Consider the following 25,758-nt stretch of genomic DNA (forward strand, 5'->3'; position numbering starts at 1 on the left):
TTCACGTGGAACTCTTGTAGGATTAGGTGCTTACAGGACTGGGGGCTAAGAATCCAGTCTGCCTTGACTGAGGCTTGTTAGGGATTCAAAGTAACATTTTAATGGAGTGCTTAATGATACAGGGATTTAGGGAAGTGCTTTCAGTTAACTGCCACTTATTTCTTGTTCTCTCCTCTCAAATATGCTCCTGACGGAAGGGGGACATCTCTCTTTGATCAGCTATGCTAGGTGGGTTATATATCAAGCATAGCATAGGTTAATAAATATGATTTTTTAAATTATTATAAAGTTTCCTGGAGTTTGAAGTCAGAAGGGACCCTCAGATCATCTGTATCAGGTCATTAAGTTTTACCAAGGCTTTATTCTAAACTTAAAGGTGTTCATTAGACCAAAGAATTTTAGACCACATGAGGTTTAACTATGCTATAGGCAAAGACTGGAACTAATCCCTAATGCCCTTCCAATGGTAGGAAATTAATTAGATGAAATATGCCTGGTGATCCTATAAAATAATCTCACTTATGGTGCTGAGGAAGGCAAAACAAAAAATAAAGGTCCAGCTTTAACTTCTAAACCCTGAATTTTGTTCTATCTTCATCATCAAAGATAGAAAGCTCTCCATTACTGGAACACTTTTCCTTCTGTAACTGCTTATAAACAGCAATCACATTGACTTTTTTTTTTTAAACCAACTAAATATGTCAAACTTCTTAGTCTTACATAGCAAAGTTTGTTTTACAGTGTCAGGATCATTTTGGTAACTCCTTTTAAAATATTTTCTATGATTTCCACCTGCCTGATGAACTAGACTTTTGCTGTAATCTTACCACAGCCAGTTCAAGGACCTTATCTGAGAAAGTTGCCTACAAATGAAATAAAACTTCTCTCTTTTTACCCTATCTTCTCCTCTGTATGTCTTCTGGGATCACATGTGCTGTTTATGTGACAGCACTGCACAAAAGGGATCATTATGATGACTCCTAAATACATGTTAAAGATACAAACTGGGGTAAGCATTTATCTAGGGAAACTTCTCCAGTAATAACTTTAAATTCTATAATGAAGGAAACAAACATAATACTCTCCCTTGCCAAGACAACTGTACTAGTGACAAGTGCAGCAACACTAAGCAGCTGACATTTGTAGACACTTCAGAAACCTACTTGGTTCAATGCATTTTTAGCTCTACATTTCTCAGTAGATTTGTTGTTTGATCTATTCTGGTAATTGTTAATGTTCCTTGTTTTTTGCATTGCAATTTTCAATTCAGCTAGCTTTTCCAACTGCCTGAATCTTTGATGTCAGCCACATGTTGATTGACTTCAATATTTTGTAATAATATTTTTTATGTATTTGATTTTCCTGATATTATTCAGAATTACAAACAGTTTTTTATAGCCTTCATTATTTTTGTGTGGGCATTTTACTGTGGGCTTTCTGTAGATATCATAAGGATTTGTCCTTTAAAGTAAGCTGTTTTGTTGCCTCTTTCCTTTAATGTTAATTGCATGTTTCATTGTCACTGTTTCAATGGTTGCACTCCTTTCTGTTTCCCGCTAATGGTTAGGGTCAGAATACATTTCTAAAGATTCAGTTTGTCTTTTGAGATCTTTGTGAAAGGCAGATGTAGAGAGGAGCTGCTGATACTCATACTGAATTGAAACTTTGGAAGAAATTCTGAATAAACCTGAAATAAAGCCAAGGCTGAAACACAGTCTAAACACATTCATATGCATGTACCAGGCTCCAAGTATTCTGCAGCAGTCTCAGTCTAAGGTCTGGTGCCTTTGTTTTTTTTTTTTCCTTTTTGTACCACATGTTTACTTGGAGATATGCCACCAGGAGCAGAATCTCATCTGATCTCCTAAGATTAGCAATATCCAGTTAGGTTGGTGTTTGAAAAGATGGTATCCCTGGGAAATCTCAGCTGTTTATTGAGAGTGGCATATTTCAGTATGTGCTATTCTTGCTGAAAATTGAACCTGGCTTTGGTCATATTTTAAAAACCTGATCTGAATTTGAGTTGCTAGAGATTTCTACATGCAGGTGAGTCCCATGGGAGTGGGGATTTTTGTGATTCATAATTCTGTGCTCAATGGGGCAACATCCTGGAGTTGGTTCAAGGAGTGTCAGTGTCCATCACTCTCTGATTGATGCTAGCATTGGTTAACTGCATGTGTACCCAATTTTGGTTAGCTTTGAAGCAGAATGGAAGGCATACTGCCTTTGATAATCCTTCTAATCCACTCAGACTTCATGAGAGTGACAGGGCAGCTGTTAAGAGTATGAGAAGCAACCTTGAAATGGTGATAGAAACTTTCTGCTGCATCTTAGCCTTTGTTCAGTCCAGTTTGGATCCTCACCACTGTGTTCTAATTGCATTCTTAGTGTTTCCAAGTTACAGTCCTTTGCAAATGCCACTTGAAGGAGATATTTGGTCAATGAAACTGTTTGTACAAGCTGGAATTCTTCCCTTTTTGTACTACAGCCTCCTCCCTTCCGCAAGCACTGAAATATTTCTTAAAATAGAGAAGATATAACTCCATCCATTTGATTAGCAGAAAAGTCAGTATCTGTCTATAAAGCAATACATATATTTCACCATAGGATGGTTCAGCAAGGATCAGCAAGCTTTCACAGTTATCAACACAGACATAAATTTTATACCATGTAGCATGGTTGCTTCAGTGAATAACTTACTGATTTTGTTTTTTGGGGTTTTATGCTTAGTTAATATATATAAGTTTCATTACAGCTTTCAGGATGAGAACTATTGGAAATAGCACTATTTTAAAGAATTTATAAGACTTGAGCACAGTAAAGGGAAATGAGAAGCCCTGAGTTTGTGAAGTCATTTCCACTATGGTTAAATGGAGATTGTGCTGGTATAGAAGACAGCTGGTTTCACTTTTACCTACACAAATTTTACCCATACACAATTTCATTCATGGATGTGTTGATTTCACTGAAAAATCTGTTAGAAAGCTGTTTAGAGAAAACAATTGGCCACCTCTCTGTCACAGTTGGTAGATGGGGATGAAAAGTAATCTAAGTTCAAGCTCCAAGTGTGAATTTTTTCATCCATCCTAAAACAGGCCCATTTTGGCTTTGAATACTAATTCTAGGTCTATTCTGGCAAGGTGGCTGGCAAAAGATCATAGACATGCCCTGAGTGCAGAAACCCATCCTGAATTGCTAAGGTCAACAAACATATAAGAGAATCTGATCTCACTTCTTTTTATCAGAAAACTGTAAATTTTATCAGAAAGTTTAAATTAAATATGTTTAATTAACATAGACACCTACAGAGGGCTGCCACAAAATAGGATTGTCATCCTGGTTTTTGATTCATGCTTCATTCTTTAAAATTGTTAAAAGATAATGTGCTAGTCAAAGACAAAGTGTTACTCTTATTCGGGGAATGTTATTAAATATATATGAAAGGTAGAGCAATTGTCATCAGAGCCTATAAGTGAAAAGGAAGAGGCTTACATCAGGTGTGTTTTTGGTTGTGGAAAGCAGTAATAAAAAAATTGTAGGTGAGGCATTTGTGACTTACAGCTCAGGTGTGTTTGTAAACCCATGCAAAATTAATGTGACAATAAATTAATAACTAGCAATCTAATTCTACTTTTACACATCTTCACTATCTTCATAAGCCAGATTTCTGAATCTCCAGTTTCATATTTATGGCTTTAGGAGAAAACTTCAATATAAAAGTGCCTTTACCTCAGGTGGGTGAGCTTTCTGTACCAAGTGAAATAATAGTATGGAATTTCAAACCATTGTCACAGGAAAGACTTAACCAACTGACTTAAATGTCAATGAAGAAACAAGATTTGTACACAGTCAATAGTGCTGAAATAATGCTTTGAGCATATTGCTGCTCTTTAGAGTTTATCTAATAAAAGCTGTGCCTATTTGGAAGTTCAAAGACAATTATTCTCACTTCATATGTTAGTTCTTAAGTATAGGTATGCTTCCAGATTCCATTGTCCTGTTTGAAAGAGGATACTGAGAGTAGTAAAACGTGTAAGATCATCCTCTTTGGACACTTATTCTGTATTCCATTCAATGGTGCGGATCTTTTCTCCAACATTAATTGATAAACCCATTGGTGTTCCCTCTTTAGAACCACTGCTCCCTTCATTACTTAACCATGACAAGAATACAGAAAAATTACTTGCATTGTACAGAGCCTTACAAACCTGATCCCATCTTAAGGATTACAACACAGAAATGAGCTATCCATAAATATTAAAAATTATCTGCTTCTCACAGATGTTCCCTCTGCTTATTATCTGCAAAATTTCTGGATCAAATGTTCAATATGAATATGTTAGTATCCACTAAAGATTGCTTTTGGCAGCATATGTGTTGATATCAGCAGGAAATAAATAGGAAAACATTAAAAGTTATAAAACTTTAAAACAATAGCTTAAAGGTGTTTTATAAACTACAGATGGCTTATATCATTCAAGTGGATGTCTGGTGTAGAATGAGAAACAGAGGAGACTGGAAAAAAAGTGGAAATTACTTGAAATAATGGGTCCCATGCAATATGTTGTATTTAAAGTAGAGATAAGCAAAATTAAAATTGCTGCTTTTTTCTTGTACAGATAGTGAGGCTATGCTAGCGTCTGTGAATTAAGAGTGGCCCACCATTTTTTAATATAATACTCTATAGAATGAAACTTGTCACTCTGGATCCTCTCCAAAAAGGTGACACTATCAACAATACATTGATCATTTGTCTGTGCTCACTCACAAGTCTTAGTCATTGAGTTTACAGAAAGAAAGTGTTCATGTCATGTAGAACTGTCAATCTCTATAAATAAAACAGAAGATAGATGATGCAAACTTTCTTTTGTCAAATTATTAGTATCATTGGTAGCACTAGAGCTACTCTCTGAGCCAAACAGAATAGAGGAAATATCTTTGTAGAAGAGCCATTTGGAACTGTTTATTCAGAAGCTAAATATGGTTGAACATGGATAGAGCTTACAGGTTGCAACATTCCTCTCCTAAAACACCCCTGCACTGTGAACTCATCACTGCAGGCAGTGAGAAAGGGAAAGGAATTAGCACAACCCAAGAAAAAGGATATCACTGAAAGAGCTAAGAGGAAAGCAAATCACTGGTGTTTTAACAGGCATGCTGGTGTCAGCAGGATGTGAGGGCTGAGCAGTTACAGCGTTGATAACTGACAAGTACCCAGGACTGCATTAATGATAGAAACAACAGCTAGAAGTTGCAAAACAAGAGATATAGCGTGGGCACAGTCAATAAGTGACTATACATTTAAGAAAATGTTGTACAATAGTGAGACATTTCACTTTGACAAAACGTAAGTGATGCTCCAACACAAAAAAAAAATGAAACAAGTTGGGTTTTGGGGATTTTTTAATGATTAAAAAAGATATTCACTTGTTTGGTTATTAAACCTCTGCCATCTATCTAGAGAATGGAGAGCATCTGCCCCTTTCTCCCAGTAAAATTGCAACACTGGCAGTTAGCATCTTGTTACTTTTCTTTTTCTTGTTTTCATTTCCTTCTGGTAAACTGTTGTGCAGCTTATAACAGCTTCTTTGTTTCACTGCATTAGTAAGTGAAATGAAGTACTTGCAGTGTGTAATCTGCCATTTTGTATACAATTAGGCTGATTAAAAGGCATTGCAGAGCAGCGAAATGACCAATAGCAAAGAGGACCTTGATGATCAACACTGAACTTGAGCAGTTTGTGTTAGGATTTAATGTGACCTCTGCACCTTAGACATGGGTTTTTTTCTGTGTTTAGAAGGTCAAATACCATTTCCATTGAAGGTCAAAATGAAGTCTGTCACAGAGTGCAGTAGCAATCATTCTCCCTGCTCTTCTGCTCGAGGACCAGGCATTTAATGTACAATTTGTGAAGACCACACTCTTGTCTGCTGAGTGCTCCTCCAGTGCAAACAAAAGACAAGAATCTGAGCTGTGAATTTTGATATTTTATAACCACTGGAACTGCTGAGTAAGGTTTTTCCATTTTTTCAGCATTCTTTGAATACAGCCTTATGAGCAGAGGTAGTTTAGGTGTCTCAGTGATGGTGATGTTAGCAGTACTGATTGGATTTACTTCTGTAGAAAATCCTCTAGCAGCAGCACTGAGGGAGAATTTCTTTTAATGGCTGACAATATGTCATGTCTCCTGATCTCCTGTTGCTACAGAAAGACAACAATTTACTTTCTTCACTTTAACAAAGTATTCTCCTCTATTACCTAAATACGACATCTAATCAGCCTTTTATACCTGCCAGAGAAGACACTTTTGACTCAGTGCATAAGGCCAGTGAAAGAACATGGAGTCAGTCATTCATGTGCCACTGAAGTCTTATTAGGCCATCAAAATAGCACTTACCTGATGTCTAATAGTCGCTGCCTGTTGGGAATCAGTCTCACCATAAGACCTTTTCTCAAACGGTGTGCAGCTTACTTACCTTTCTGTATCAATTGTTTGACCAACTTGCAGGATCGCTTAAAAAAAAAAAAAACAAAACACGGGAGTCTATACTAGTTGCATATATGATGTAGAATCCTCACATCCTGGTAAGTGGCTGTTGGGACTGTCTTTTCAGACTTGTATAGACAAGTAGACCTGCTGGAGAGCACCATGACTGCTTGCTGGTCTGTATGTCTGCACTCCCTGCTGAAGGGAAACCGTGGTGTGGTAGGTGGGGAATGCCCTAAAACTATGTCTCATGCCCCTTTGCAGTTAAAACATAGCTGGGATTGCAAATCTGGATCCAGGAGCTTATGACCTCTCTGTGCACTGCTTTTTAGATCGAGTGAATAAAACACTTAGCCACACTTACAATTATTTTTGTATATTCACAGCTTTTATATAATCCAAGAGTGACAAAAGTCACTGAATACTACACTTAATGTTGTACAATATGTTTTGTTTTCTCATGCTACTCAAAAAAGATAATTCTCTACAGGTAATTGAGACATAAGTATATGGCAAATACACAGTATGGTAAATGTTCCATTCCTTGTCAAAGGCAAGATATACAGTAGGCTGGTTAAAAATGCCAACCTGTGATATTTGGAATAACAATAATTTTATACAGCTAATAACATTTTCAAAATGCTGAAAAAAAAGACAAGTTAACAAAAAATCATGTACAAGTTGCCTCACATTATTTCATTGTCTTAGTAATTTCATATTTACAGCCAATTCAATGCACCATACTACATTGACTGAAATGTTTTCCTTGGAATTCAGTCTGAAGGCTTACAGATGTATTGTTTTAACGGAAATTAATGTTATATTATGCATGGCTTTTTGCTTTTATCCTCTGGGTTCCAGTTTTCTAACTGCAGTGTATGTAAGCACAGAACTGTGGTTCTTTAAACCTTACAAAATAAAAAAAAAATGTAGAAGGCTTTTTATTTAAGTTAAATGAAGGTTAGAGGGATCTATTTCTATAACAAGAACAAGTGGAGGATACAGACAATGTAGACTGACCTTGCTTATTCAATATGTAGTTAAAGCACAGACCTGTAGACAAAGAACTAGAGTTTCTTATGGTAAACGCCTCTGTTCTGGGATTGTTTTTTACTGCCAGCCATTACTTTTCTATTCTAAGATTCAAGGCGGCTTCTCCCTCTGGGCACTTAAGGAAGAGGCCTGATGTCCCAGAATCTGTGACCATCATTGACCTCACTATCTCACAAAACAGCTTAAAGCATGACATATATACTTTCTTGTACATCTTCTGATTCATACTTTAACACAAAGCTTCCTCTTATTTATTGATTGTTAGGACTTTTGGGGACAGATTCCCAACCCTTCTTCTGCCTGCAGCACTGCTTTAGCAGAATAAAGAACAAGGAAAGCTCTCCCTATTAAACTGTAGGGCACAGACCCATCAGAGCTGTGTTTAGCCTCTGGACTGAGACTAATTGCAATGTCATTACCCTCCTTGCAGTCAGTGAGCAAATATGGGTGCCTCCAAAGATCCATTCAGATCTGAAGAATGATGCATCAGCAGTTGGTTAACATCTCCATCTACTTACTGATTTTAGAGGCACACCGTGGCAAATCGACAACTTAGGAACCCGAAGTTTAAGGTCTACCTGCCTATGTCTAGTATGATGACATGTGAAGGAGAAAACACCATAGCACGTTAATTGCAAAGGCTTTGTAGAGCAATTGCAGTCAATACCATTTGAAACAGCTCTGGATGGTTCATACTCTACAGCATTTCATCCCCCAGCCAGATTCAGGAGAACATTTTAAAATTTCAATATCCTGGAGCACAAATGCAACTTTATCACATGATTGTAATTTGATCGTATGTCAGCTATGTGAAGAGGTCAGCATTTCTTTTCAAAATATCACAAAACTTTCATGCAAAGTCTTCTAAAAGTTTCCAATTGAGTTTATTCACTTTGGTCGTATTAAAACCTTACCAAAAATAGCTCTGTGCATATTGTAGGTACCATGAAATCTGATAAATTTCGTTGTCATGATATTATAACACTGCTATGAAGACAGAGTGGGAACATCTGTGATTATTAAATTGTGTTATTTTTGAAGGCGTTCTGGATAACATTTATGAGTGTTAGAGAACTGCGCCAAATTGAAACACCCTCGAGCTGAAAAATTGATTTCCTTGGAGCTACTGCACAGGAACATGAAACTATAGCATATTAAATGTTGACTTTCATGTATTAGACTGTTTTGCAGGGGTTTAGAGGCTTCTAATAATAGCTGATAGTTCCATATAAATTCATTGAGATTTTTAAAAGGGAACATTTTAAATGTGATTCTTTATCTGTATTGTAATCAAGGATTGCTTGTGTCCTCCAAAATAAGGTACTCAAAGAAGAGCATTTCACTGTCAAAACACAAATGAAAAAAATGTTATGTCCCATGTACAAAAAACCTGTCAGTTTCACATTTTTTGTATTAATGCACAGTTCAGACAACACAGGTAGTAACAGGCATTTCAATAGCTTCAGAATCCATTTGAAATTCATATAAATTGGACAAATACTTTATACTGCTTTTATATAACTGATATTTTTTCTGAACAGAAACGGAATAAAGTATTTGTCTTAATATACTTTGAGTAGATGCAAACCCAAGAGTTCAGCTCAATTCTGTCTCCTAATCCAGAAGATACCATGCCAAGACAGAATTTAACTAAGCAGCCCATGGTAGTGTTCCCGGCACTGTGCTGCTTTTTCTGATTAAAGCTGAAGGCGAGGCTGTTGTACTGTGAGTTTGCTAAGGAGCCTGATATTTTTAACTGCTAATCCAGTGGGAAGTTTCTCCCATAAATTTCAGAATTTCAGGTGAAAATAATAGGTTTTGCCATTAAAAATATAATTTTGTCTTTGTTTCTTGCCTTGTTCATTAAAAGTTACGTCTGGATAGGAAGGTATTTTCCAGTCCCATAAGGATTTTTGAGGTCTTGGGTTTTCCTATCTTGTTAGAACAAAAGGTGGGCCTGAATTTTCCATAAATCAAACATTCAAAAAGCAACTAAAATAACCTCAGTCAAAATACTTTAGATAGTTTGATAGTTTCAGTTCACCTTCAACATTTTTAATTTTCCCTTTTTGTCTTTATGCAATATACTTACATTTCAAAAAAATCAATTCAACTAAGCTATTTCTTAAACTTATAACAGAAATAAAGCTTTCAAGTAATTATGATGCTTCATTTTTCCCCTAAGTAAATCTACTTACGTATGTGTAAGGACAGCAAAATTTTGATCTTTATAAAATGCAGACCAGACAAAACCATCACAAAGGTATAGTGACAGGCTTGAGTAGTTTTTTTCTAATCCTATAATAAATTGTCAAATGTTCTTTTGCACTGCTATAGAAATGGTGATATCAGAGACGACTACATTTCAACAGAATGAGGGAGATGGTACTGAACATTCAGTCTGAAGAATACTCAGCAGATTAAGACATATGCTTTGTGATGAATACGTTTGTAAAAATGATACTACATTATCTGTGCTTATTTTGAGTGCAATCTGATATTTTTAAATAATAAGCTTCTGCAAGGCAATTCTACTCAGTTACTTGAAGACACAATTTCTGATAGAATCCCAGAGTTACATTAACAGCCCACAAGGAAAGAAAAGCATTGTTGTTACTCCATCCATAGTGAGGAAACATTCCCTCTAGTACACAGTTGGCTTTAATGATACTGTCCTTAAATTATGCCCTTAAAAATATTCTCAACTCATATATCTCCAAAATTATTCTTTAATTAAATCAGGAAAAGGAGAGGCATTAGTTACTGCTTTCTGTTCCTGCTCTGTCTGGATTCATCCCAAGGCAGTATCATATATAGCTTCTGTCCCAATCACATTCTCTAAATAGGTCTTTTTATAACAACTTAAAACCTAGACATCTGTTCATCAGTTATTCTGGAGCAGTGCCCTTGACATGGTTTGGGGTTTTTTTTGTTAAACAAATGCATTGGGGTCACCTGCACGCATTGCAGAGGCAAGCAGAAACCTTTACTTTAGTTCTTTCCCATAAGCACCAGCACAAATTGGTAGAGATTTGTGCATATTTTAATGTATAGAGCAAGAACTGTTTAAGCATACGACAAAGAACGTAACTTCCTCTCAGTTTACAACATATCTTCCTGTGAAGCAAGATACCTATCATGCCAAGATTTTGCCTCACTGAATTTAGATTTATTTTAGCAAGGTAATAAGGCAACATTCTTGGCTAAAAACACAGACACACTTTCTAGATTGTGTCTCTGTTGAGCTGATAACGTTTCTTTAAATCCTGAGGCAGAAAAGTGTGGCTGTTTGTTTCTGAAGTTCCACGACAGAGAACCATAGAAGCATGGATGTTTCTGGTGGATCAAAAGTGTATTGATTGCATCTAATTAAGAAATACTGCTGACTTTCGTCCTGAGATGGGACATCTTTTTCTTTCAATATGTGAGAATTCGGACACACAATGTTGTGTGTAGATGAGTGTAAAGGGCAATAACGGCCACAACACACACTGATGAAAATAATCATGTAAGAAATTATAGAGCATGACATAAAATGTTGCAAATTATTTTTGATTCATCCTAACCTCCTGATCTGCCTCCTGTGTGTTAACCCCATTCCCCTGGAACTTAATGCAAGATTGCAACCTCTTAGCAATTTAAAGTTACTTTTTAAAGCAATTCAGTCAATGTGTTTCTCCCCCTTTCTACAAATTTGAAATCTCTTCACAAAATGTGTGTATGTTCAAGGCCAGAAACAGATTATGCTGTGGGATAGTCTAAAATCTCTTTATCTTAAAAACCTTCAGGTTTAAAATGTCACCTTTGCACCTCTCGAAAAGGATCATTACCAGGCTTTCACTGGCGATATTGCACTGTGAAAACTGGCATTTTGATGCACAGAAGTTATTTTAGATCACTCTTAGAGGGATACTTGTGTGTCTTTTTTAATGACTACTTCTTTACCCTGCATAAAAGTAGAACAATTACAATATTACAACTCTGATACTAGAGGCCAGGAACTTTAAAAATATGTTTTAATTCAAATTAAAGTAGCAAGTTCCTTTTCCCTAAAAGGCTAGTGAGAAACCATGTTCAAACCATTATCATTATGTTTTATAGGTTTTTATTGCACTCGTTAAGTATGGTGTTAATTTCTGTTCTTCAGCCCAGGTACACACCAATTAAAATTTGTGTCACTAAAACACTCCATATTATTATCTACCAGAAAAATTATAGCTTGTGTATTGGTGATATCCTTATGATAAATTGTGAAGTCAGTCATCTGATCAATACTGTTCTATTGTCTATTTTTAATACTTATACACTGCTCAATGTTTTTTTCTGAACTAGAGCTCAGAAATGCATCGTGTTTATGTGGTATTTCATGATTGTCCTTCATGTGTATTCTTTTTGCATATTTGGTTATGAAGAGAAAGAATTACATAGTCCTTTAAATAAGAAAAATATAGTCCAAACGGAGAATGTAGCTAGAAAAATAGGTGAGGCTACCTAAGTGCAGATTCCTAAAAAGGTACTAATAGCTAACATAAGTTTTATTACTGAAGTTGGAAAATATTATCTGTACATTAGCTTTGAAAATATTTGGCCCTTTGCAGTGGAGTTTGTACTTAATATAAGAATTGCTTAAAATGTGATGTCTGATAGAATATCTGTGGGTGGAGATATTAACATTCTTAGGATCAAGGTTTCCATACTAAATATGACATTTTTTTAAAAAATCAATTCTGTATTACAATGAAATCAAGAAAAGGCAGGAGAAAGAAGGGAGGAGGACAGAGAGAAAATGATTACGAACCACAAAATGGCAGTTACTCAAAATAATTAGAAAATGCCTGTGGGACATGATTCAACATATTTTTCTGTTTAAATCAGGAATTATACTTCAGTTTCTCAGTCCCACATGAGCCACCTCACTGCTGTATGTCGTATATTCTGGTCAAAGTGTAGGGCCGGAAAAAGAAGAAAGCCTTTCTTCCAGTTATGGCTGATGATACATTTAAATTCATCTAACTTCAGCTGTTTATCTTAGAGATGGGTGACCTGACCTTTACATTGGTTGTTATGTGTCCAAAACTACACAACAACTTCTTAATGACTCCAATTTAAAGACAGTAGCCAGTGGTGCAAAAAGCACAGAAACAAAGAGCTCAGTGGAATGCTATGATAGGACAATAACGGTCTACAGGGAAAGGCTGAAAGTGAAAGAACAGTAAAAGTAAGCTGAAAGCTTTTCCACAAGCCTAATTAGGAGGATGGAAAAAAAAAAGAAAAAGAAAAAAAAAAGAACAAGAAAAAGAAAAAAAAGGCAGATGGAGTTCGGTTGGTTAATTTTCTACCTGACTGCCTGGATGAAAAACAGAGATGTACTGATCTTGTCCGTCTGTATTTGTTAGAAGTTCAAATAGTCAGTCTGCTCCGGTTAACCAAAAAGCCTAGGTTGAATAGTTACTAACTGAACCCTAATCACTCATAAAATGTTTCTTAGCATTACAAAAAGGTCAGAAATGTTCCTTGCAGGTATGTTCTGCTATTCGTCCTGAAAATATCACTTTCCAATATCAGATGGGTGAACAGCTTTAGCTAAAATAAGAGCAGAATCTAAATTGTCACCAAAAGCTTACAGTAAACTTGTTTTTTTTTTCTAAATCCCCCACAAATTGCAAAATAGCTTTGTACCTCATTGACTTGTTTTTCACTTTCACAGTTCATTTCCTACTTCTGGCCAGGACCAGTACAAATATGAACATCTTGAGATCAAAGGTGGTCTTTTAGATTAGATTACCTCAAGTAAATTAAGACCTCAGCTGCTTTTGACTGTGATTTTCTAACCTAACCAGAAAGAGAATTGCTGAAAATATTATATTTGCAGTTTAGGGTTTTTTTGTCACATTTTTATCAAAATTAATTACTCATTATCAATATTTTAAAACATTTTAAGTTTCTCCATCCTTTAAAAGTACTATTAATTTTTTGTGTAATGCTAATCTTAATCTCTCTTGTCCCAATAAAAACAATTTCTGAATTACAATGAGATTGACAGACTGAGTTGATTAAAGTAACTGGAAATTAATATAGATGGATTGGGTGAATGGTGCACCTAACTTTCCACACAAAATTCTCTGATACATTTCCATTTCTATTATACTAAGCAACATTGCAGTTATCTGGAAATGTCCATTTTTGATATATTGAGCAAGTTCCCAAAAGTGTTATTTTCTAGAGTTGCTAGTTTATAAAGTAAAGCTAAAAGATGGTCACACAGCTTCCGTTTCACATTGGATCCATCAGTTTCCAGGTTTGTTTTTTTTTCAACAGATAGTTGCAAGAATAAATTTTCCACTCCAAGTGATTTCTTTCTAATGCCAAAGTCAAGTTTACAAGCCCCTTGTTAAGTACCTGCAAAGAGATTTAATGTAATTTATCAAGAAATCAAAGACCTAACATGAGTTTGCTTTTGCTTCAGTTCGTACAAGGGACCCCTACCTTTAGTCACAGGATCAGTGATTTATACAACAGAATTTTTCCGAATCTCAGACTGGTTTGGGACTGGGAGCTGGAAGAGTCAAGTCTTCTTCATTACTGCTCATTCCCGAGCTCAGCATGAGTGGAAGCTCTTGACTTATGAAGAGGAAAGGTACTGCAGATGTGTTATGACACCTCTGAGAGTCTCCGCTTCATGTCTTCAAATGATGGAGCTTAAATTATGAGTCATTTATGGTAGACATAAACCTATGATATTGTCCCGTAGCAAATATCTACATCAGCAAAACTCTTAAACTCTGACAGCCTTTGAAAGCATAGGTTTTTCTTTCTGTTTTTCTTAAAGAAATAATTAGGGATTTATTCTAATTTATTTCAGTCAAATGAAAAAGAAAATAAATTATCAAGACCTTGTACCATGAATATCGAGACACTTGACCTCAATAAGTGTCTCTGACTGTCAATAAGAAAATAGGAATATTTTTCATAATTTGCTTTTTTTTTCCTAGCTGTTTGAGTAGTCCTGGCAGTTTTAGTTTCCTCTGCACCTTTCACTTATGCCAGGAAAGCCAACAGTATTGGGATCATTCTTTTACCATTTGCTCCTCAAATTGCCACTGTTCTCAGTGCACGCATTGTCCACGCATGCATGCTGTGCCTTAAATTGTTACATGTTGCTTTGGCAATTCAAGTATTAACTGTGTACCTATCACTCTTGCTTTAGAGATTTATTCCTCTGAGTTATTTACATCTTGGATTTATTAAAGGATTGGGAACAGCCTGATTCCAGCTGCTACAGCTCACTTTCACAAGTTGTTTATTTTCTTCTATGCTTTCCTGTTTAGGATTCTTGGCCATCTATCGGAGTGAAGGACAGGTCTATGTGTCTTGGCCACCCATGAACATATTCCTTGTTCTGCCCTTGAATAAAATTGGTCTGATTTATGTACTGCCATATAAATTTAATAGGCATTTGTTTCTCCTTCTCTCAAAGTAAACCTATTTTTTGTTTGTTTGTTTGTTTGTTTTTTTATTTGATTGTGCCCAATCCTAACATATATCTTTTAACTTCTCTTAACTTCCAGCTGTCACCTTCTCTGTCTTTTTTATGTTGGCTTTTGCATAAGTAACTTTTTGGGGAAATTTCACCAGTTTTGTGCTTGTTCTGTAGCATTTTAAAAGCAGCTAATGTACTGAAAGAGTAGAAATGTCTCCTTTCTCCAAAAGTAAATGACTGTTGCTGTCATTGCTGATTTATTTTACATTCCTGGCATTCAGCTAGTTAATACTACTGATAAAAAGGGGGGATTTGGACAGTCATGGCCATGTTATACCTTATTGTCTTCTTAATACTGAAGTTATGAGGTCCACAGTGTCTAAACCTAGGAAATGGACTTCTGAGGAATGTAGCATTACATATAATATTGTGCTCCCAGCTGAGAAAATGTAACTGCTCTGTGTTGAAAAGTGGGCAACCTACTGTGTATCTGATACAGGCAGTGCCCTAAAAGTAAATTCCATCATCCTTTGTGTGTGACCACATTTATAGATTCTCCCAATTTATGGTACATTGTAAACCAATATTTGCCTTGTCTCTAAGGCAAGACTTCAAAGAAAAAAAAAAAAAAAACAAGGAAACTAGATGGAATATTTTAAAAGATTTAACACCTTTTTTTCTTCTTTCATTTTTCCCCTTGGTATTTTTTGCCTTATTTCCTTTTGGTCTATCTCTACTTGTGGCAAGCATGACTGATCTGTTTTATTAAAGTCAGTAGGATTGTGCTCCGTATAGGCAGATGATTTAAACTTGTGTCCTTCTATCTTTTCTGAGATCATCTGGGAATTCTTAGTCCTAAAATGACTGAATCATCACAGCTTACTCTAATGTAGAAGGAAAGAAACTCCTAATCAGCATTGCTGTTAATGCTCATGATAGTGAACTGTGAGTTCTTTGAGCATCTTTTCATATAAATTTGAAACTGGCTGATAGACATTTTTTGAAAACACTTTGAACTTAACTTGCCAACAAGGGGTTTTATTTTCCCCTTCTTTACTGTGAAATGTATATTTGAATTATTTGGAGTAGAAATTAACTTTTAACCTAAAAACACTATGACAAAATGTTTATAAATGTTAAAGCATCACCGGATTTAGTATGCAAGTTGTTTTTAAATAATATTAGAAGATTCTTTTGGAGTTGCAAACAAAGGCCTCAGAAATACTGCCGTAATGCTGGTAACAGTGAGATTTTTAGTTCTCCTCACTGAAAAATGAGTCTCATGCACTTGCATTATTTTTTTGCCAGTTCTCCTTCAGGCTTCCCAATGGTTACAGAACTTGCTGGCTGATTTCAACAATGTTTAACAAAGAGAAAAAGCTCATCTTTGAAAGATCCTACAAGTAAAATATAATGGTAAGCAAGACCCACATTATTCCTCTGTGGAGAAAGTTGCTCTGTTTGGTGTTCTGGCTAAATCAGTGCTACCCTGATATGTGCATGTTCAGCTTGAAGCAAAATGTAAACTGCCTCTAGTCCAGCCAGTAATGAGGGAATACAGAGTACTGACAGACAGAGAAAACAGTTTTGAAGGAAGATGCTCTGAATAGGGAGAATATAGAGTCATTGCAAAATAATTTTTGGGATGCAAGATGTCTGTAAGAAAACAGACTTCATTGGTCCTACTGCTTATTGAATAACTCTGTCCCTTCCTTTTTTTCCATTGGTGAAATCCATGTTTGCCTATGTCCAGTTATTTGTTTTGGATATAAATAACTACTCGATGGACTTAGTAAGTAAACTTCCGTTGTTCTAGACAAAACACTTGGAGAACACCATTAGATGAACTGAACAATCAACACTGATAGAAAGCCACTATGATCAAGTCAAAGTTATTTTAGCGATGCCTGGAAAGATGTCTTAATAACTACATCTGTAACTGAGCCAGGTGTATGTAGGGGGGTATGCAAAATAAGTGCAATAGAAACTTAGATGTTACATGTGTGGCTTGGAACTGTATTAGAAGGCAATTCTTAGGGATTATAGCTAACTGTACACACTGAAGCTTTTTAAACCACTGTTTTCTCTTTCTTGGTTAACTGGAAGGATAAAACATTCAGCTATGTAAAATGAAATTGAACAGTTGTCCAGCTCCCATGACAATGAGTGTGAATTGGTCATCCAAATTCCCCGAGCAACTTTGAAAACATCAAAGCCATTCCTAATTATAAAAAACCTACAGTGGTATTTACAAAGTGTAACTCTTTGAGTTCTAGTAGCACCTGGGACTAAGCTGAGCAGAATTCGGTGAAGTACAGTACAAGTATGATTTTTATTTATAAAACAGAAGGAATTTTTATTTTATTTAAATGACACAGGAGAAATAGTTTTGAAGTATATTGATGCTGTCATAAATTAGGGCCAGGAACCAGGCAAGTAATGCACTATATATTAACATTTTCATCCTAATTCAAACTACAAGAATCATCTGCATAGTGAAGAAAAAAGGAATCAAGCCAAACTCTTTTCATTAAAACCCTCAGTCATGTTATCTGGCTTAATGCAGATTTCCTGTTGCTGTTTCTCACTGGTTTCACATACAGTTTTCCTTGAGTCATCTGCCAAACTGCTGAAAACTCTGGAGTCAGTTTTACGGTAAATTCTAATCAGAGCCATGTCAAGGATTGAATCACTTGCACTTCCCTTACATTGTGTTAATGGAGGAAAAGAAGTGGTTCATGTTTAGTTTGTGAAAGGTACAAGATTCCACAGACTAATTTTATTAAAATCTGTATTAGTCTGGTGGCACTTTACCTTCAGTGTTTTCCTCTAGCTACTAAATATAAATGCGGTAAAGGCTTCCATCTTTCTGCCTTTCCCTTTTCTTCATTTCAGATTTCACTCTTCTGTCCCACAGAGAAGAGGCTGGTGAAATGAAAGAAAAAATGTCTTTTCTTTTTTTCTTATGCAGAAGGACTGGCATCCAGAGTTTTAGCTGACCTGGGGCAATGAAAGAAAACTAAAATTAGAGGTTAAAAAAATCTCAGGAGATATTTTAAGGCAAACAGAAAAGGAGTGTGAAATGGGGAAATATGGCAGTGAAAAATAAGAGCTGAAAATAGAAAATGAGAGGTTCATGGAAGACAAGAAAAGACAGGAGAAAAAAGATTAAATGGGAGAGAATAAAGGGATATGAAGGAAAGGCAAAATTTGGAGGAAGAAGAGACAAAGAGGTTTAATGGATCATGTTATTTAATCAAACAATAGTTCCAAACTTTCTTGGAAGCTTCTGGAGAGTTCAGCATTTGCTTCATAATGCTGCGTGAGTCTGAGCTCCAATGGGAATATCAGTTATTCAAGTGTCAGTGCACGTTTAGACATGCAACTAGGTAATAAATAAGAGAAGGCTTTATAATAGTTCTGAACTATTTATGGCAATCAACATTCTGGGAGGAACAAGTAAAGCATTTAAAGAATTTAATTCCAACTTCTATTGGAAAACTTTTCTACATGGTCCTCCTCCTCTGAAAATCCCAAATCAGATTTGCAGCAAATAGGGAAAACATGTTGTATGTTATCAAAAGAAAAAAAATTAAAAGTGGTTTGAAGTAAACGTCAGGTGTAATGAGGAAAATGGATTGTGCCAAATAATGAAAGGAAAAATTTGAAAATAGACTGAATACATATGTAATGAGAAAAATGAAAAATAATAAAAATTTGGCGTTTTACCACGCATGGAAAGTGGATGGAACCATGAAAGCTTAATATCTTGAAGAACTAATTCAAAAAAGAGCTTGGAGGAACTGAAATTTTATAAACAGCTACTCAGCATTACTGGATACTTAGAAAAGTCTTTAAAACCATAACTAGTTGAAGCAAGGAGCCGTGCACAGGCTAGAGAATAGCACAGATATAACAGCAGAAATGAGGAAACAGCATAAGTTCCTTTTTGGTTCATTGCATGTAAGATTTGGTGCCAAATAGTTACAAGAAAATGCAGAATGTTTAAATGCAGTATATAAACTTGAGAAGCTGAGTATGTGAGGCAGCATTTGCTATATTCTTTTTCGTGTGTAGTAAATTACAGTTCTGCAGTCCTAGCAGAGCACATGCAGTCACTTCTACAAATATTTTAGTACTTTTATATGCTCACTATTGTGCATAATTGTCTCAGTGAAAACAGTTGCACATCTATTTGCTAATAAAGCAAAGATCACTTCTACCCCAAGACATATTCAAGAAACATTGCCAACCTAATACCTATACCATTGTCCCATTTAGTGGTCTATATCTCTACCCATGACAATGTGGGTTTTCTAATTGAGCAGACATGTATCAGCAGTGAATTACATTAAATTGGTGTGTTTTATTGAGAGTCCTATTTTAAACTTTGCACTTAGTCAGTGCAAGAAGCAGATTAGGACAGAGCAATATGATCCTGTGGTCTTCCTTCAACTCTTCTCTGCTTTGAGCCTGCCTTGTACCTTGCTCAGTGCTTGCCTCTCAGTGTGGCACAGGAAAGGAGAAAGCCAGGATTTTGATGCTGACAGTTCCATGGAAGGTCTTTCTCCCAGTTTCTGTCCTTAAGAGTTTTCTATGGGGATTTTGGTTTTGCCATAAAGCAGTGTAGGACAGGGAGAGAGAATAATCTGAAATAATCCTGAATTGCCTTGCATTTATTTTGAAAAGTATGTCAGTAGTCATTCCCTTGAACACTTTTATCAATTGTCAAGTAAAAAAGAAAAATCAAGTAATATGAACTTACTCTGGTGTCTTTAAAAGTAGGTTTTTAGATTTCTACTTATGCAGAGTGGTCTGCTAAGCTTTGAAAATTCAGAGATGCTGAAAACAAAGTACAGCTCAGACACAAAGCAGGAAATCTTGCATAACTAGTGTTTTTTCATTTAAGAGCCAGCAAAAGAGCCAACAAAAGCATCCTGGATCTAACCAGCTTTGGTTTCTCTTCTTTTTTTTCTCTTCTTTTTCCCCCCCAGTACATGAAAAAAATGTAACTGCACATACAACAGCTGTTATCCATCCAGAAGTGTACACAAAATTAAAGAAATTAAAGACATTTCTAGTGGCAGCAGGTTTTAGTTAAACTGACAACAATAACTATTCTAGCTTTGTTTTGCTTGAGGAGTAAGAACAAAATACTAAGGACATGATTCCATAAGCAGCAGTACCATGCCCCAGAAGCTGCAGGAGGTTATGGGCAAAAAGCTTTTAATGGCCTTCTACAAGGTATAAAGTACCAGAAATATGGTGCTTGCACTGAAGGGAGGACTTAGTACCATATTAATTAGTTTCTTCATAAATACAAAAATGTATTTGGAGACGGATCAACCAAAGCTTAAAAATGAGTCTCAGTTTCTTGAATTTTACATGGCTATTTCTGTTTTGGCCAAATGGATTTGGCCTTTCACCATTACAGTGTTAAAAATCTCCTTTATAAATGTATATTCTAATTTTTCCCAGCCTTTTAAAGAAGAGTCATATTAAGAAATACCTGAAAATATTATCTGAGATGCAAGAGAACAATTTAGCTGGAGAGAAATAGATTCAAAGAAGATGTCTGGAGCGTCAGAAAGTTATTCTAACTTTCAACCTAAAGATTTAAAAGATTTCAACTTTATTTACTGGGGCAAAAGTATTTGTGATGGTCCCTCTTGAAAACGATTTTTCATGTATCCAATGTGTAAAACTTCATCTGACAAAAATAATTCCCTGTAATTATTGCAGAAAACATTGCAGGTATAACTCACTGCTTGTGCCTCTGCTCCCACCTGCCTAGCCGCATTACCCCAGTGCCTATCGCCTCTCCAGTCAAAGCCAGAAGACGAACCTAAGGGAACATTATTCGGGGCCTAATTAACAAAGCTGTGATATCTGAGATTGAATCAGTGGGGTTTCAAACTCTGTGGTAATCAGACCATAGACCATGCACTGGCAGTGGAATTGTCCCTTAATGTCATTTTAGAAAAGTCCAGTAAGTAGCTCAAAAAAAGACCGGGGCATTCCACAAAGAAATGATGCAATCTAAAATAAATTCACAAGTTAAAAAAAAAAAACCCTCCGTATTACCATTGCAGCATGAAACAGCTTATATAGACTAGCAAACTCTCAGGTAAGGATTGAACATGGTATGTAAAGAAGTAACAGAAAGTGCCGCTTTCATAAAATTGGCTTGATCCCCATTGCAACTAGGATTAAAATTTCAGTCCTGGCCTGTGACTTTCATTACTTTTGAGGGTTTGTCTCAGGTTATTAACATTTTATTGCAGTACTACTATGTAAATTATAGAAAAAGTGGAACATGCCAGATATTGTGTAATTATTCCTCCTTATTCACAATAAAGCACAATTGAACATATGGCAGACATGGTTAACTGTACTTTATGCTAATCTCTGCATACTATTTAGCTCACCTAATTAACTATACATGGTATACTAGACACTGCCTTGCAGCAGAAAATCAGGGAGGAATCCTCTGGATGAAGCATTAAATGCCTAAGAGAAGAGGAAAATCACTATCGTACTCTATTATCACTTCCCTTCCTCACAAATGTTTCTTTATTTTTAAACATCTATTCTTTCTTCAGTAGCCAAGACATAGAAACTTTGGACCAGATCTGGCCTTTTTTGTCAGTAGAATACTGTCAACTTCTCTAATAAACATATAATTGTAGAATGCTCAGGAACAACAAAGGCTGAAGTATTTAAACATTCTTATCAGGAACCCATCCAGGAAGAAAACCACGATCAATTCCAATTGGTTTATACATGTAATCAGACCAAATAACTGATTTTTTTTTAAAGGTAAAAACCTGTTTTTGAATTAGGTTCAAATCTTGGAAATTTATGTGTAGGTTTATTTTATAAAATAATCAAATTCAAAATATATGGCCATTGAAAAATAAAATTATTCTTTTCTTAGCTGTCGTAGATTATGAAGAAGCAAACATTTGCCAAAAGGATGTACCTTCTTTGTTTGAACTTAGATAAAGATCTAATAAAAAGCATTTATTCATAGTCTAAAAATTCTTTGTATGGTTACCGATATACGAACAGTAAATAGTACCCAACTGTCCTTAACGTGCAGGGCACAGTCTGTTACAAGGCACATAGCAGACTCCGTAGATAACTACATACCTGCTGACCACTTTCAAATGTGTTACAGAAAAAATTATCTAGCAATGACGGACCAAGCTGGGGAAGAGGTGTCCTTGCTAAGAGAGACTGATAGTAAAGTAGCTTCAAAACCAGAGGAACCGGAGGTAGTGTGGTCCATTCCCATGTACACAAGCTGCTCTTAGCCTGGGCTGCCCCCTGACTCAGGTTCTGCGGTATGATTAGGAAAAGAAGCCCTCTTTCTGATAGCCTCCTTCAGGTGATGTTGGTTTGAATTGCTGACAGCCAGTTCAGAACCCATCTTGAACGTGTTTGTGGTCTCATCAAGCATTTGTTACTGTTCATGCTAATTTTATTTTCTTAAGGCTCCAAGCTTAACCTTTATCTAGGAGATTGCTGCAGTAACACTATTTTTGATGTAGCAAGGATATCCTCAGACAGAGAGAACAATCACAGACCTCTGTCTACATGATAGAATATATATACTGAGTTGCTTGTTGCAGCTGTCTGATCTTCCAGTATAACAACCGCAACCCTTAGGGCAATCTTGACGAGTCAATGATCAATATACCCATGCAATTAAAGGAGCAAGTATTGCTTTTACCATTTCCTGCAGTCAACCTCAATTGCTTCTATCTTGTCTAAGGGATGACTCTCCATCTTGTACTAAAACACACGCGAGTGTTGGACCCTTTGGCCAATTTGCCAACACTGTTGGCAAAAACCCTGAGAAAAACCCAAGCATTCTAGAAACCATGTGCAAAATATTTTAGCAAAAAAAGATGTTTTGTTCTTGATTGGTTTTTGTGGGTTTTTTTCTATTGGTAGTGCTAACAATTCAGATGAACTTGATTTCTGACATGGAGTTCTAGAACAGTCTTTCTTCACAACAACATGGTTGGATATAGGAACCCTTCAACAAACATAGCTTTTGTATGCTTGTATTATAGTGATAACCTCATGGAAACCTCACGTTACCAAGATACATTATTGTGTGATTTAACAAACAGCTTTTCTTTCCTTTGTTGTCTGTGTGCTGAATACACTTGCTCCTTCATGCACTTTATGCTGCTGCTGTAGAGGGTTATGACTTAATTAAATGTCTTTTCCTTTTTTCTTAAGGTTTTATTTCAGGACCTTTTAAAAAAAAAAAGGCAGTCAACTGCTTGCCTCTGATCCACTTTTATCCCTCTCATTTACAATCTGAGAAAAAATGAGCACACTGGATACCTCCTAGTGAGTGGCTGACAGCTAAAGATGAGCAAAAACTAATACTTTGTTATGATCTAGCCTAGAGAAAAGTTTACAGGATAACCAGCTATTGACCTTTCCAAATAAACATATTTAAGAATTCAGTGGTTGCGGGGAGCTTAGACAAGCCACAGCATGAACCCTTCAGAAAATGTCCAAATGCTTGTACTTGAAGTTTAAGTGTATCACTGAAACAATTTTTCTTTTTTACAATTTGTCTAACATTTCAGACAAACTCTATGGAGCTGAGGTTCAATTTTTCGCATTATATATATTATAAACTAGGTGTACAGTTTGAACATTTCTCAGATGGCACACTTTAATCAGTATCCTTCACTCCCTAAACTTGCAGAAATGCTGCTGCAGTCCTATCTGAAAGCATACACTGGTGAGGAAATTATGATCACTTTGAAGTATAACAGCAATAGACCTCATCTAGCATCTAGTCTCCTTCCTTCCTTTCTCTCTTTCTTCTTTCTTTCTCTCTCTCTTTTTTCTTTCTTTCCCTCTATCTTGTTTTTATAGTCCTTCTTTTTAAATTATTTTTCCTCTTTCTCTTTGTCAACTACCTTTCTGTTTCTCTTTATCTCCCTTTCTCTCTTTTCTTTCTTTTGTAAAGGAAAGAGCACTTTCAAATTAACTCTTTTAAATTAGGTTTCCTTTTAATTGACTATGGCCAGGATTAAAGCAGGGTGTTTTCCTTACAAATTAAAAAAAAAAAAAAAAAAAAAAAAGAGTGTGTCTGTCAATTGCTGCCCATTTGCCATGGTGAGTTCTGTGGCGCACGCTGATACAGAGAGAGCAGGGGGTTGTTTTCTGACATGAGTAACCAGAACAGATGGGCTTTTCAAGGTTGTTGCTTACCTTAACACTTCAGGAAAAAAAAAAGGTTGAAAATTCATCCAAATCTCATTAACTGTGAACACATTTGCTTTAAAAAAACTTTCATTGGTAGCCTTGAAGTTTTTCCTTACCTTTCTATTCAAATCGTAAATATACATCCAAATTGAGGATACCTACATTTTTTCTTTCTCTCTAAAATGTCGCACTTGAGTTGTTCTCTTGTCTTCCTGAGGACAGAAACATGCAATGAGATGTCTTATGTCTGATTACATTGGTTTATGTGTTGTGATACTCTTTATTCCTGCAGGTTGGGGTTTGCTTGTTTGGTTTATTTTTAACTACCTTGTTTATTTTTATGCTAGCTACACTGTAATGTATCGTTACTAGTTAATGTTTGCAAGATGAAGCATACATGTGTCACAAATCGTGACAGTAAATAATTAAAGTATTTAAATAAACCTGTGTCTTTATGGTAGTTTTGTGGTTGTACAAATTTGTAGAGCAAGATCTTATACTGATGTATAATTATAACTGCCACTGAATAGCATGATCCTTACTGAGTCAGATTAATTTACACATTAAGCAGCCACCTGTGGAAATTTTCATAGTACCTTGTTTGCAATGCCAGGGCTCACACAGGGATTCAAAAACTAACTTGGCCTCTAGGGATTTTTTTTCAGCACTGCTATTGGATACATTTGCTGTGAACAAATTATTCTAGATACTGACACCTTGTACCCTTTGTCACTGTTTTATATCATGATCAGCAGAGGCTTTTAATATTTTGTGTATATAACAACATAGCAATTGGTAAGCTAAGAACAGTATTTTATATATACATATATGTATATGTATATTTTTTAAAGGCCTTGACTCTATGTTAAACACCTTTGCAATATTTCTGAACCAGAACAGATTTGCCATCATCTGTAGTCATAAAAGATAAAAACACAACATATTTTGGCTACAGTAAGAAACATATTGCAAGCCTGTTGATGCTAATTCTCTAAAAAGAGGATAACAACTGCAATGTACTGTGTAAGAGTCTTCTTATGCATGAGTGTTTTGTAAGTAAGCACAACTTGCGTGCTATAAAGGGGAGATAGCAAAACCCACTTTACCCGATACAAAAATAAATTGTAAGAACTAAGTATAAATACAGTTTGTAAACCCAGTTTTCCAAGATGAACAGTGTATTCTTCAGTTATCTTCAATCAAATGAGTGAACAAGAGAGCAACCGGAGTTAGAAAATGAAGGTTATAGTCCCCATTTCTATCATCAACATGCTCTGTAATGGGAAGCAAGTCACTTTGCTGCTCTGCTATGCTTTTTCCTTTCTCGGTTTTGTCTGTTTTACCTGTTCAGACTACCAGAGTTTTCAGACAGAAAAACGTCTCCTAGTTCTGCTGAAGTATCTAGCACCATGAGGCTTTAATCCACGTGGGGGCTTTCAACATTATTGTAATACTAGTAAAAATAACTGTAATGAAACAGCAAAAGCACAATCACCTG

The sequence above is a fragment of the Nyctibius grandis genome, chromosome 8 (assembly GCF_013368605.1).
Source record: "Nyctibius grandis isolate bNycGra1 chromosome 8, bNycGra1.pri, whole genome shotgun sequence".
Taxonomy (NCBI): Eukaryota; Metazoa; Chordata; class Aves; order Nyctibiiformes; family Nyctibiidae; genus Nyctibius; species Nyctibius grandis.